General features: G+C 41.5%; 1 protein-coding gene across 4 annotated transcripts in view; it reads right to left on the bottom strand.

Annotated features, from left to right (window-relative positions):
* The window catches only part of FYN (FYN proto-oncogene, Src family tyrosine kinase), a 139,101-nt gene that overhangs the window by 61,869 nt on the left and 61,591 nt on the right, over positions 1-15,641 (bottom strand). The gene's annotated exons all lie outside the window — the stretch shown is intronic.

The following is a 15,641-nucleotide window of genomic DNA, read 5'->3' as shown; positions in this document are numbered from 1 at the left end:
AGAAAAAGCAGCAGGTTGAGAAATATGATCCTTCCCCTGTATTCAGTACTGGCAAGACATGACTGGAGTGCTGGATTCAATTTAGGGATCCTTGAAAATTTGGGTTCCCTTGTACAGAAGAGATATGAACTTATTTGATCAGATCCAGTAAAAGGGCCACAAAGATAGTTAAGATTTTAGACCATCCATCCTATAAGGAAAGACTGAGAGAGCTGGGACTCTTCAGCCTGGAGAAGAGGAGGCTCTTTTAATGTGTATAAATACCTCATGGAAGGCAGTAAATGAGACAAGGCAAGACCTTGCAGTGGTTTCCAGTAACTGCTGATGGACACAAATTAAAGTACAGGAAATGCTGTTTAAACATGAAAAAAACCCTCTTGTACTGTGAGGGTGCTGAACACAGGCACAGGTTGCCCAGAGAGGCTGTGGAGTCTCCATTGCTGCAGATATCCAAACCCCACCTGGATATGACTCTGAGACACCAACTTTAAGTTCACCCTAGTTTGAGCAGAGGGTTGGAGTAGATGATTTCCAGACATCCTTTCTAACTGCAGCAGTTTGAGATTCTGCCAGGTCATGTGAAGACCTGCTGCACTTAGAAAAATCCTCCTCTCACTCCTTTTACAAGACAGAGACAAAGGCAACAATTCAGTAAGGTAACAAAGCGTAGTACACACTTTACAGGGAACACGTGTGGTTCACAGTCCCTCTTATGTCCTGTGCTCCAATCCCAGTGGTAAAGCTAAGAGATGGAATGCAAGGAAAAACCAAACTACTGCTTGGTAAATTGTGCTTTACCCCAGACAGTTAGCTCTAGGTGGAAATTCTGTGCATGCTCTTTGCACTACAGCAACTTCTTGCACAGTTAATGCATCCTATGCACACCCTACATCCAGAGAACAGACAATGAAGTAGTCAGGTGCTGTAAATTTACACTCAGCTTTCTGATGGAAATCTCCTCAGGCAAGAAGCCCTTAGCTCTGTGACAGTTGTGTGCCAGGTCTGACAGGTTTTACTGAGAGACCTGAAGAAGCTTTGACACACCTGCTAACACATGAAGTGCTTTATCCATCTTGGTTGCCATCCTCACCCACAGTTCTGGGATGCACCAATCTCACAGCAAGCAATGGGCTGTGTCCTTGGTCCAGAGGCTTGCAAAAGCCATGCCCCAAGTCCCTGCTCTGCTCACAGACTACCCCTTGAAATAAGTTACTTGCTATTGTTCTTAGTTTTCCCCCTGTTCTGACCTGAGTCATGTACAATGCACTTTCCCCTCAGCCTGTGTGAGCAGAGCTCTGCCATGGTCTTCCACCCTCTCTGTGAGAGCCCTGAAGCCACCTCTGACATGGAGCAGCAAGAATTCCTACACCCTCAGAGCTGACACTGGTTTTTCAGACACCTGGCTGCACAAAGAACACAACCAGCTGCTGTTCTCACACACTTCTCACTGCTCCAAAGCCAAAGCCATCCAAACTGATCAGTCCTGCAGCACCACTGTGTCAGCCTGAACTCCCCTTCACCTTCCATCTCCCTGCTTAAAATAGTAGCACAAAGTTCCAACTCAGAGACCTAGAGTAAAAGATAATCCAATCTAGATTTAGATCCAGACTTCCCCCACAGCCTGAGCAGTCTCAGGCTCTAGCTACCCTCAAGCAAGAGAGCTGCTCAATTGGACACTGATGCCTTTAACACTGGTTTACTTTGAAGTGTTGTGCCAAAGAGGTAAGTGGAGAGCCCTGAATAATTCAGAAAGATCTCAAAACCAGTGCAAATGAAAATATACTTTAGGCATCCTAGGAACAGTCAGTTTCTCTCTACTGAGGCATCCATAGGATTTTTAATCCATAATTTCCATTTTAGCCTGTCAAAATAATGAGATTTATTATTCCTGTCACATGTCCTTTCTGAAGATGCTGGGAGGATGTGGGAGAGGTAAGAGAGAAAATTAGTTATCAGTCACCACTTGCCAAGAGTAGATAAAGCACTCCAAAGTTATACATTCATGTATAAATTACTCAAGGGAGTTTCATTTACTCCTTTCCTCCTAGCTTATATTTTTTTCTTCAGGTCCTGCAGCCCTTGTTCCCACTGCTCTCAGTAACCACTTGCCTGCAGAGGACAAGTTGGACAGTAGCAAACAATTCTGGATTTTCCCCCCTTTCATCATGAGAGTTCATTTGGACTCTCTTTCCCAGACCTCAGAGCATGCCTGATTCCTGGGAGCAGAACAGAGAACAAGAATAGAGTTAATCTTTAGCAATGTGATAAAAATCACTCTCTCACACAGACAACTGGAGAGGGATTTCAACAGAACTGTTGTGCCAAGCACCTGATAGCAAAACCTGAAACTGCTGCCAACCCACACCTTCCTGCTCACAGACACAGCCTGCTCAGTCTCTCCCCAGCACTCCCACTTCTCTACTAAATTCTAAGTCACCACTGAGCAAAGCCTCTCACCAAAATGAGAGGCCACTCTTTCTGTAACAAAGACACAAGTGTGGCTGCATTACAGGTGGGGTCACCTCATCTCTCTTTCTATTTTTTTATAATTGAAAAAATATTTGTGAAAAGCACATTAAGCAACCAGATTGGAGAGATGGCATAGGAGGACAGGACACATGGGCATTTCATGGCTTTGGTGCAATCTAAAAGGCCACCAAGGAGCAGGCAGGTGAGCTGAGCAGCTGGGAAGGGAGGGGAGGAGAGGCAGCAGGAGATGTAGGAAGGGCTAGCAGCAGCCTGCTCTCCCAAAGCCAGAGTGCCAGCTGGCAGCTACGTGTTGCTGGTTGCGTGTGGGCTGTGAGTATAACAGAGGAGATGAGCCTTTAGGGGAGGAGCTGTCTGATAAATCATTAATGAATGAAAATATGAAGTAATCAGTCTGCCTGGGAGGCAGAATCATCTAATGATGAGGATGATGGCCTCAGAAGCAGGAGATGAGGTTCCTATCTCACCCACAAGACTGCTAGCACACGAGCTCCTTTTGCTGTGAGTAAGAAGATACAGCCACGTCCTTACACTGAAGGCTTCTCTCTTAAAATCAACACAGAAACACCACAATCTAGGTGATAATAAAATTTACAGCATTCTTTGTGGAAACTGCACCCCCAGCTTCTCTTTTGTCACAGGCAGTGCACAAAGAACCAGTATTCCTTCTCAGAGACATCTTCACCAAACCAGATTTTTTTTCAAAGCAATACCAAAACCTAGCATGACCTTTCAGCAGCACCAGTGGCATTTAATTTTAAATTGATTAACTACACACACAGTACTAATTACCCATGGGTGAAGTTTTTTTCTTTTTAGCAATCAGACTACTGGCTGGAAATGTAATGGTATTTCTCTGTGTGAACAGGGACACTCTGCTTTCTCTGTGCTCTCTGAAACGGAGAGGAAAACGCTTGAGAAATGATGTTTAAAGGGGCATTTGTGTTTATGGGGATAGCTGCAGGGGCACCAGACACATGCAGTCAGAAAGTGATGAGGTTGATAGGGGAAGGGGCAGGAGGTTAGCACAATTTCTTTTGTACAAAGACCTAGCAGAACACGTCATGCTGCACAAAATCAATACAGCCCTTGCATGGAAAAGAAATTGTCAGGTTTGTACAGTTCTCAGGCTTATGTAGAAAGATGCTCACAAAGGTGAGTCTTGATTTTTATGAAATTTTTAACTGCTCTCTTTCCTCTGTCTTAAGGTCCCTGAACATTCAAGGGTATTGTTTTACAACAGTGTTATTCTAAAACAAACCCCAAAGACACACATGGCAAAAATTGAAACCATCTACTGTTGGCACATTTGAGGGATAAGAGGTGCAAGGGCTTTATCTTCCAATGTACTTAAAACATGATTTTCCAGAGTGAATGATGCACAGACTGCCGCAGAAGCCATAAATAGAAGGCACATATGGCCATGACAGAGACTATGTTTATAGAAACTCAAACAAGCACCTGAGGAGAGCTGTGGTTTTTAACTACATACCTATTTGTGGCACTGAAGTCCAGTTTAATTGTTCTGCCAAACATTGCTGAGCCACAACAAGTTTATTACAGGTTATGGAAGAACCTGCTCAGGCAATTTTACAAGGAAATTGCCTGTGCCTAATCTAATTGCTAAGAAGTAGCTAAAATTACATTAGTCCTGGAAAAAATAAGAAAGAAACAGGAAGCTCCAAAAGGTTCAAGAAGCATCACAAGGCTGTTCCTGCAAATCACAGCATTGCAGATTTGAGGATGAGATCCCTGGAGAGGCTCCCAGTCACAGTCAGACACTGTTTTTCACCCAGAACAAACATAACACAGGTGAGATGACTTACATCACATAAAAGTATGATTTCTCACATACTTAATCCTTCTTCTGGTTACTGAATACATTTACATAATAAGTGGGGTTTGGAAATTACCCACTAATGAGATAATACAGATTTAAATGATCTGCAGTGCCAGTTTCTTCTACTTGCAAGCTTTAGCAGTCCTTGCAAAAGATTTAACTGGGCTCCATTGAAGAATCCTGTTTCTCAAGATTTTGTTAAATCATAAGATAAGCAACACCTATAAAATTTAATAAATGGATTAGGATGGCTTAGATGTTTCCAGACTCTTGCAGAGTACTAGCATGCAATGTCAGAAGGAATTATTTCTGTAAATTAAAGTTTAATTGGAGGTTGTTGGACATGTCAAGCAAGGTACAGTCAAGCTTCTTAACACAGTAAATGTGTCATTACCTGCCACATAATCACAGAAGTACCTCTGGAAAGTCACTTACTAGTTTATGCCTTGCCAAACTAACCAAGAACAGATTTCTGACAGCACCAACAGCTACTTTGACACTTTGCATCAGCCACCATGATTTCAACTGGCATACAGCCTGTTGTTTTGCTCATGTGTTCTGGGTTAAAAATAAAATTTAAAAAAAATATATATATATTTAAAAACCAGCTCCCTTCACACTCCCCCACTCCCCTGACACAGAGGAGCCTGGAGCAGACAACCTTGACTCAAACTGGTTAAATACAAGAAAGGGCAAGTTGTGAGCAGACAAAGCAAGCTCCAAGGGCATTTCTCTCAGACTTTCACAGTTTTCTGGTACTTCAACCATCCCTGACTTGCAGAGCATATTAAATTTGCTGCTCTCACTGTCCACTATCATTAGAGAACTGCCCATCAAAATCCACATTTCTATGACAGCTGGTTAAAAACCTGAAGAAAATATACAACTAATTGCCAATTGTGCCAAGGGTGTCTTCTTCCTCCATCCTGGTACAGGTAAATGGTTTTATATTTTGAATTGTTCATTTACCTTTTTTTTCTTTTTCTTTTTTTCTTTTTTTTTTGTTTGTTTGGTTTTTTTGTTGTTGTTTTTTTGTTTTTGTTGTTGTTGTTGTAGTGTTTGTTTGTTTTTCTTTTACTTTCTTGTGTTAAATAGTTAAGGACAGTTCTTGTCTGGGTGACAAGTAAAAGCATCTCCAACTCAGTGGAGCCTAAAGCCATACCATAAAGCTCCTGGAATTTATCCCAGACATAAGAGATTCAAAAGAGCATAGCAAGCCATTGACTACATTCATGAGGAGCTTCAAAGAGGGGAGAAATATTCTGGGCAAAAAAACAAAACCCTGAGAATTGCTGGTTACAGTGGAAGCAGAACAGTGTTGGTAACTTGACACAAAAATTCTCCACCCAGCAGCACTCTTACAGCTCCTACTGAAGCAGGATGGTGGCCTGGAATGGTACTGGACTCTCATAGTATTGAGCAAGAGTTTTCTTAGAGAAGAAGAGGTGGTCAAAAGTGACAGCTTAGGAATTTTTTATTTCTTTAATCAGAATCACAACCAGGGAAATATTTAATACAGTAATAGAAGCTATTGATACTAATGGAAATACTTCATACAGCAATTAGAAGAAGACAAATGATTTTCAGTGCTGTCTCAAACACATGCCTCAAAACAAACTCCATCATTTTCTTTTGATTTCTGCAAACTTAAAAGTGATATAAAAGGGGTCTTGCAACACCAGAGTAACAGGTCTGTTTCCCACAAAATTTAAAATTCAGGTCTCACATGCATTCACCCAAATCACACATGCAGAAAAGTAGAGATAAAAGCAGGTGCAAGTTAAGGGACCTAAACTGGATGGTAAAGCAAACTCACAAAATCAATATGAACGTGAGATCTTCCCAAAGACCACTGGCTGTGCACAGCAAGCAGCTCCAGTGCTTCCTCCCTCTGCCTGGAAACAAACTCCTTCTTCAGAGCTCTTCCCAACATCCATCCACCGTCTGAAGTGTTTTCAAGCTGGGCTGCTTTTTGCCTGCTATGTAATACACAGTCCCCTTGCACACTGCTGCAAGAGATGTTAGATATCTGCATAAGAGCACACCACATGTACAGGGTGACCACACATGGAAGGCACATGCTGCACTAACACAGAAATGGTGAGTATGTTAGTACCAACACGTGAGAATTCTGTTTTACACTAGCAATGCAGCTTGTGTCTTCAGCATGCTCTTATTTCCTTGGGGTGAGCAAAAGGCTATTGCAAACTGCCTCGTAGCTCAACACAGGCTTTCCTTCTGCTTTGTCAGCTTTGATTAATGCTCTCTCTCTGTGATCTGAAACACTTGGCTTATAAACAGTCTAAGCTAAAAAAGAAAATGAAGACATATACTGTAGTTTACAACTGTGCCTGATAATCCCCCAACACTATCTAATGACATACAGGAAAGCCAGTGGTTAAACCCAAACTAAGCCTCCCTGTGTAATTACAGTCAGTTAGAGGAAAAAACTTAAGAGAAAAAACATTTAAAAAAGCAAATGGAATGATCTTGGGCTTCTACAAAGGCATTTAGCAGATACCAAAATGGTCATAATGGGTATCTTCAAAATAGGACAGTGGATATTGCATTGTCTTCCCTGCCAAAAAATATGCCCCTTCACTTGTATACTAATTTGTTTCCCTGTGTTTTGACACACTTGGCATGATGACCATGGTAGAAAACAATGAGAAGTCTACAGCATCTATCAGCTGTCAGTCTCTGCTGTCTATATGTCTAAGCATGTATTTTGAGATGCCTTGTTCTATAGATAGAGCAGAATTTCCTGTAACAGATCTTTTATCAGCCTCTGTCTGACAAGAAAAAAGACATGTAGTGGCCTAAATATTTCTCATCAAAGGATGTAAATGGAAGGAAATAGGGGAAAAGGGGATTATGTTTGATAGTAAATGGCATGCAGAGAGACATTAATTCCCTAATATTGAGGAATTAGAAGAGGAGGAAAAATGGACAAAAACTCTTAAGTGTCACGCACAAGCAACAAATATAATGGAAAATGAGGACTTCCCCAGACTGATGATTCTGTCCAATTACAGCTAACCACACTCAGCATCTCAGTAACAGATGCTGGTGACTGATGAAATCACTAGCTTAAAGCATACTGTACTTCAATTTGGTGTAAGTTTCCACTGAAGAAAAAGAGAAACTTTTAACTTTTGATGTGCAGCAAAACAGGACAGAAGACCCAAACCCCTGTTTCCATAGCCTACAATTGAAGTTTTGTTCACATAGAGTCTTCTTTCTATGTAGCATCTTAACTGCATGAATGGGAAAGTCTGTTAACCAGGGATCAAAGCAGTTAACATTTCAGATCCTATTTAACACCTATGTCTATTTTTAACTAATAATTTCACAAAGAATCTAAAATGTCTTGTGCTATTTTTATCCTTCTGCCTGCAAAGTCACTACCTTTAGTTATCATGATTTTGCATAAAACAAAATAGAAGGTAAGAAATGCAGTTCAATTAAGTAACAGCACAAAACTTATGTCAGTAAGTCAATGCTGTCTGAAATCATAGAATCACAGAATCACATAGGCTGGAAATCAATTAGGTTGAAAAAGACCTCTGAGATTGTTGAGTCCAACCTATGACCAAGAACCATCATGGTCAACTAGACTATGGCACTAAGTGTGCTGTGTGTGTCCTTACACACCACCAGAGACTGTGACTCCAGCCCATTCCAATGCTCAGTCACCCTTTCTGTGAAGAAATTCTTCCTAATGTCCAACCTAAAGCTCCCTTGGTGCAGCTTAAGGCTGTGTCCTCTCATCCCATGGCTGCTTGCCTGGAAGAAGAGGCTGATCCCCACCTGGCTACAGCCTCCTTTCAGGTGGTTTCAGAGAGTGACAAGGTTCTCTCTGAGCCTCCTGTTCTCAAGGCTGAACAACCCCAGCTCCTTCAGCTGCCCCACAAGCGTTCCACACCTTACTGTCAGTGTCCTCAACCCTACACAGTCTGAAAGCTCCCTAATTCACAAAGCCTCCTCTCCTTTCCTGTCCCTTCTGAAGAGCTTGTAGCCATCCATTGCAGCACTCCAGTCATGCAAGCCATCCTACCACATTTCCATCATGGCAGCTATGTCACAGCATTCCTGGAAGGTTGTTACAGGATTCAACACCCCCTTGTAGGATTAGGAAGACTAGTACTCAGCACTCAGCACAGCATTCAAAACCCTAGCAGAATGAGACAGTAGATTTTGTATTTTTCACTACTACCACTGCAGGACACGATCAAGGATGCACACAATATTCAAGGCTTTTCAAGCTTTTGCCAGAGGGAAAATCTCAAAGCAGACTTCTCCCTGTCTTGTAATACTAAGCAGGCTGGGCAGGAATGACATTTACACAGTTGAATCTTTTATTATTTTTTCTTCTTAAAAACAATAGCAGCAATAGGACTTGCTATATTAGGTAGACTCCTATAGGTGGGTGCTGAACAGGTATAAAGGTCACCAGGACAAAATGCTACTTATGAGAAGGTTGTATAAACCTCTGAGGTTGTCAGAGCTAACACGAACACAAACTTGTCATGAATTTAAGCTCACTGGATATTTTCTAAAAATCACCACCAGTGAGTTGCCTGATAATATGTCTTGGGAAAAGCTGACTATTCCAGACCAGTAGAGGCTGCAGAGGATCCCTTGGAGCACAGGAATGTTGTTGCCCATTGCTAGCAGGGCAGAATGATGTGGCACACTCCCTAACAGAGTTTTCCACCTCAGCTAATGGAGTGTGACACCTCAAGCAGTAATCTCCCCCATCACTGAGCACTGGCCTTCAGGATCCACCCACCTTAATTTTTATTTTGGCATGGGTATTGTGATACAGCACTGCAGGCATTCTCAAGACACGCATTAATGCATCATCTTTACACTACTTTCTGTTCTTGATTTTTCTGGATTGCATCCAAGGCTTTCTTTTATCTTTGAGCTTAGCAGAATGATAATATAAATAACTCAATGTCCAAAAATATTCAGCTTTGGTAATCTGCAATGAGATCTCTCCTCCTCTTCATGATCCTTTATATGCAGTTCCATTACATTTGTGTCAGATGAGCATTTAAATGAGAGGCAGATGTAATGAGAGATGAAGAACTAGAGCAGTGTGCTTATGCTATGAGGTGGAAACACACTTGTACCTGGAGATCCATGCCAAACTCTTATTGAAGAGATCACTTGCCTATATGCAATGTATTTAGTGCCCAACATAAAGCTCCACAAATAGCACAGAGAAATCTCCTAAGCAAATCCCATAATAATTAAATCCTGATACCACAGCATCCTGTATCTCACACACATGCATTCTGTCCTCCACTTAGTTTCAGCAACCTCCACTGAACCTGGCTGATAAAATAGTCTCCCAAATGACTGTAAAATCTATTAAATCCATGAAGTATTGATGAGGCAGAAATAATGTTGAGAAAATTACTTTAACCATCTCCCTCCTCCTGTATTTCATAAAAGAAATATAGAAGAAAAGCAGTGCTGTGGATGGGACTGCAAAATACAGCACACTTAGGTCAGGAAAATCTACATCTGCCCACATGCCTTAGATCTACCTATAGTTCTATTTGCCATTACAACACTTATTCCTTTAGTAAGAGTAATATCCACAGAAATGGCCTTATCTGATGCCCAGAGATCATGTTCTCCTTTCTTTTTATTCCCAGATATGATCTGTGTCTTGCACACAGCATTATGCAGGCTCTCTCTACAGTGTTCCTCACTCCCTACACTGCAGAGCTCATTAGCTGTGGGTTGAGAGCATTACCTACCAAGACCCTGTTGCTGCCTGATTATAAACTTGGCACAAACAGACCCAAGTTTGGCAATATTTTCCGTGCTGGGTGTCTGCTGGGAGGCTTTTTTTTCCCCTTGCTTTGTTGCTGTTTTGGATTTTTGGCATGACGTCAGCCAAAATTTTTCAAGCTAATTCTGAAGCAAGGCATGGGAAACTGGAGTGATTTATTCATGTGAAAAGCTTCTGGTCTCTCCTTGAACAGCTCGAGAGGTTTTGTGATTTGGACCATAAACTTGCAAAGTGTCAAGGCAAAATCTTTGTGTTTTGATCTCTGCAAAAAACTCCCAAACATGACTAAATTACTAACCTCTGAAAAAAATAAACCTTAATTTGCATGAGCTCACTAAGGAGGTGATGCTTCCTAGCAACTAATTTCCCTGGAGATCCCACCTACAATGCTCCAGGATCCCACGACCAGTTGGGTGGCACCTGCCTGCAGTTTTGCTGTGAGTGATCAGAGCTGGCCGTGAGACAGAGCTGCAAGGCTGCTCCATAGCTAATTCTGAGCTCCTGAAGGGTGGCATGGCCCTGTATAGGTGTTTGCATCCAGTTCTCTGCATGGGAGGAAGGGAACATAAGGTGTGAAACATGCCCGAGTAATGGAACAAGAGCTTTTGTATCAACTGCACCAAGGCACATACAGAAGAGAGCAACACTGATGTAACACCTCCTAATGCAACATCTGAATTTTCAAAATGTAATGTTTTTCTTTTAACAGAGCAACTGGAAGGCTTATTATCTAGATTAAAAAAAAAATCACAAGAAATTAAGCACTTGCTAAACCATATCATGGATACACAAGCTGCTGTAACATCATGACCCACTGCAAACATCTTTGCCATTGAGCCAGCCAAGAGAGCTAGGAAATACAGCTCTCTTATGTTAAGTGCTCGCTGTTTTACCCATCCTTCCCTATTTCTTCTCCAGTGGCTACAGCAGGACAGACATCCACATAGAAGGCCCACAGATCAACTCTCTTTTGCTGAGTAATTCCAACAATTGGATCACCTTAAACTTTGTGGGGGGGATGGGAGGGAAGATGGGACAAAAAGCTATATTAAATGAATTACCAGTGAAATGTAGGAAAATTACAGAGTCTGAGACACAAACATCTCTTCTGCAGGAGACTGGAACGTAACCTCGCTGTGTAGGGTTATCTGATTTAATAAAGTGAACACAAGTATAACAATGCTTCACAGAGAGCAGACTAAATCCAATCTGGTTGGGACTGGACACATGCAGTTCTGGACAGGGGGCAAACCACATTCCTCAGAAATCTTATGGACCAGATTTAACTTTTACTACACCCAGCAGCATCAGCATTCACATCTTCTGAATGGATTTGACTGGAAGAAGAGAAACAGACTAAAATTGAAGGAACTACAAGCATGGCATAGCAAATCTTGGTAAGCCTCAAATACATCAAAATGGTCAAGCATTTCCCACACTTTCCTTCCTAAGGAGAAAGATAATATTCAGCCCATAGGAAGGGATAATGAAGATAAGCAACAGAAGAACACTACTGAGGCACACCAGTGCCCAAATGAATGACTTCAGAAAACTAAAAGCTGGACCAAAATGCACCACGTCATCCCTAATTACAGAGAACAGCTAATGACTCAAGCAAATCCTCTTGTGGGTATGGTAGAATACAGGTAATAAAGCCCCAGCAGCTTATTTTTGTAGTGAGAGCACAGATAATACATAGTTGCTCTATAACACTTTCTGTCAGAAACCTGACAGGTGTGAAGAATTACCAAGAGAAGTTCAAGAGCATTTTTGATAGACATCAGAGATATAAATAATTGTACCATATGAATTGGACATCCAGGAATGCATAGGGCATCACAGTCTTTCTAAAGGCAAACAAATTTACTATGTATAAAGATGCTGGTTTTATATAATTTCTTAAAATCAAAGCAGCCATTACATGATATTTCTTTTTTTTTTTTTAGTAAAGAGAGAAGAAAAACCTAACTCTTCTAATAGGGGCAAAGAAAACTCAAAATAGCAGATGAATGTATTAGCAGAAATCCAAATTTTCCTTGATGTATCTGAGCTACTGATATAATAACTGAATCCATTGGTTAAGATGTGCAGTTGCTTCTAGTCTATGGAGAAGAGTGCAAATAGAAGCAAAGCTTCTCAGATTTCAGCTGAAACATCAAAAAGCCCTCCGTTTGGGAAGGTATCCCTGTCTAAATTCAGAGGGAAAAGAGCCATGGACTCCCAGGCCCTGAGATACACATTCAACATCAAAGCCTGTGTTTGAAGCATTCACAGCTTTTCTGGGAAGAGGAAATCTATAGGAAATGAATGAATGCTCACTTGCACACCTGGTGTAGAGAGATGCAGGTCAGGTTTATGGTACAGCACTCCCTCAATTCACAGCTTTATCCTCCCCTGATCTTGATGGCTGTAACCAGGGACAGGGACAGAACCCCAAATTGTACAGTGTAAGTCATGCTTAGAAATACAAAAAATGTTATGAAAGACAAGAGTTTCAGGGGTAGTGTGGACTGGCAAAGAGCAGTGTGACTGTGGGAAAAAATACAACAGAGATCACCCCAAGGTTTTCTGTCCTACATCAGTCAGGCTTCTTGTGACTCCTTGTGATGTGGAAGGGTGGCTGTTTGTGACATGCCATGGTCAACCTACAGTGCCACACAAATATCTGCTCTGGCATCCACGAGGCTGCTTCACAGAAATCCCATCAAATGAAGGGTCTTCTCACACTGTCATCAGCTTAGCTGAGGGAGTTTTAAATTCAGCCAAGATTCCCCTCCTAGCATTCAAGTATACATCTCTAATCAGCTCTTAAATCCATTATGAGTTTTTGATCTAGAGGCTGCATGACCTTTTCTAGGACTTTGATACAAGATGAACAAATAACTGCTGAGCCTCTGAGCTATGTCAAGATAAATTCAAAACGTCCTCTTGATGTCCAGTACTTCTTGGATTCAGTAGGTTAGGGACAGAGGCTGGGCAAAACTGTTTCCTTGTCATTACATTTTCTGCAATTATTTTTAAACTCCCTGGGAATTTGTAATGCCATAGGCAAACATACAGTAGGGTCAGAGATATTTCAGAGATCCTCACATATGAGAAAATCAAGGTCCCTGATTATTCTACCTCAAAATAAGATGTTGCAAACAGTTTGAAGTGGGAAGCTTGAAAAGAACAGCTTTGAAAACAAAGAAAATTTGAACTCAGTTTATGTATCTTAATGGCTGCAGGAAAACAAATTTTAGAGCAAAATCCTGGAGCACAAACCCTGCTCCAGACTGGCTTGAAAAAATTCCTGGATGTTTACAATCCAGCAGTGAGAAGTGCTTCTTTTCATTGATTTACATCACTATAAGCAAGTGAGGAAAGCTGGCAGTTTTCAGTTTGTCAGCTAATCCTTTTCCACATTTCAAAATTCAACCAAGTCAAGCAGCCATGCTCTTTGAGTCTGGACATCAACTATAGGTTGAGAAACATTGCCCAAGTAGAACCTCTGTGAAGCAGATTGTCATTTGGTTTTTGTCCCTACTAGCAAGTTTACTGCATCTGCATGACAGCAATTTACATGGAGCCATGTGAAGCAACTTTCCTGATTTTGAGATCTCCTTCAAGAGCTCCCTCTCACAGGCAGAGAAGATGCAGAGTTTGCACTGACAGACAGCAAACAACAGCAAGAAGCAAGAAGAAAGCACCTTTTCCACTCTGAGGATGGTCAGACATAACAGATGCTTAGAAGGGCTGTAAAGTTTCCAGCCAGCTGAATTTTGAAAATCAAGGCCCTGAGCAACCTGACCTAATAGGAGCTGTTTCAAATGGGAGTTTGGACAAGACAACAGTTTGTACAAGCTTCTTGGCAGATTCGTTAGCAGTTTTTTCCAACCAGGATTATTCCATGATTTTAAGAAGCATGCTTCTGTCACTTTCCCCTTGCTACTCCTGAACTGTGCTCTCTTATTAAGGCCAGCCATGGAGACCAGGCTGACCTTAATAAGCATCTTTGAATGGAAATTAGAACAGAACCATCCAACTACCAGGTCTGCTGATAAACTTTTTTTCCCTTGGTGTTCCATAGCATCACTATTTCCAAATAGTTCTCCTCTTTCACCTGTGAACTTTGTCATACCTCACACAAATTTCAGCCAATTTGTAAGGAAGAACACTGTACAACTTTTAGGATCAAGTATCAGTACTACCATCAAAAAGAAAACTAGATATAGATCCTACCCTCTTTTGTAGTAAAGTCACAAAGTTTTGTGGAAGTCTCATGAACTAATGCTCTGATCCCTGGCTCATCTGTGACCCTACAACCAAATTCTAGTTAAAAAAAATTGTTGTTTGTATTTCTCATAGGGATATAGATGCAAACTTATAACATGCACAATTGTCAGAAAAGCTGATTAGAGGATAGAAAATAATTTAAAAGAATGAGCTGCAGTAGGGTTTACCCAGGTACATTTGGGCAGGACTTTTCATGTGTTTGGCCAGCTTCTTAGTGAATTTCTGGGCTTCTCTATCCTCTGTTTCTGTCTCTTAGAGTAAATGTTCTGCAGAAGGGTAAGTGATCTACATTTAAACATCTGCTAGCTAATCCAGATCTTTCTATATGATGTAACAACATCTAGGGGTTTTAAAATGGTAGAAAATAATGAGTGCTCTCACAGAGCCGGTCTTTAATTTTCAGTTTTCTACCCCGCAGGCTATCTGACTCTTAAGTCTTATGCCAGTGGAGAATAAGCCAGTTTTCGTCTGCAATCTGCACATTCTGCCTGGAGAAAAAGCACCAGCCCAACACCCTGCTTGGCCAAGGGAAAGCAGGGACACAGTCTTCTGCTGACATGTTTCTTTTCCCAAGGGTGATTGATTGGTACTATCCAGAACTGTGTATATTGATGGTCTCCTAGAGGGAAAGCAAGATGAGCCCACTAACTGCTCCAGATCTGCAGCCTTTATTTTTTGCAGGTTTGAAGGGCTTTCTCTGAATCACTTCCCTCTAGTTGGGACATGCCACTAATTACCTCCTGCTCTTCTCTCTCTCCTCCTACTTTAGAGTGGTGCAGCTCAGCAGCACAGACACATGATGTGTAATATTTCCAGAGCACTGAGAGAAGTCTGTCGGAGGCTGATGCCTCTGGAAGTGTTGCATACAATACAGTCAGACAAGCAGCAAAGCTTGTCATCTGGTATGGAAAGGAGGAATAGGAAAACTGGTACAGCACACATTAACTATCTCCTTATCTCTCAGACATAAGCAAACCATCCCAGTTCCACATGGCAAGGGTGTCAGTCAGACATTCTGGGAACAGATGGAAAGACTGTAGAGGGATTGGACACCCCCATCACTTTGGGAAATACATACTCCCTCTGCATTACCTTTCTCCTGGTCTTTCATACAGCTAGCATGCTTTATTGTACCCCTTGTTTTTTAATTAGGCCTTTTTATTTCTTCTACTCCAGGTTTTAGCTCAACCACTCTTCAGCAGAATGGAACAGCTACAAACACAATAAGCA

This window comes from Agelaius tricolor, unplaced genomic scaffold, assembly GCF_023055355.1.
Source record: "Agelaius tricolor isolate 1412-34295 unplaced genomic scaffold, bAgeTri1.0.p SCAF_1, whole genome shotgun sequence".
NCBI lineage: Eukaryota > Metazoa > Chordata > Aves > Passeriformes > Icteridae > Agelaius > Agelaius tricolor.
The sequence above is the reverse complement of the archived record's forward strand: the minus strand, read 5'-3'. Positions and strand labels throughout refer to the sequence as shown.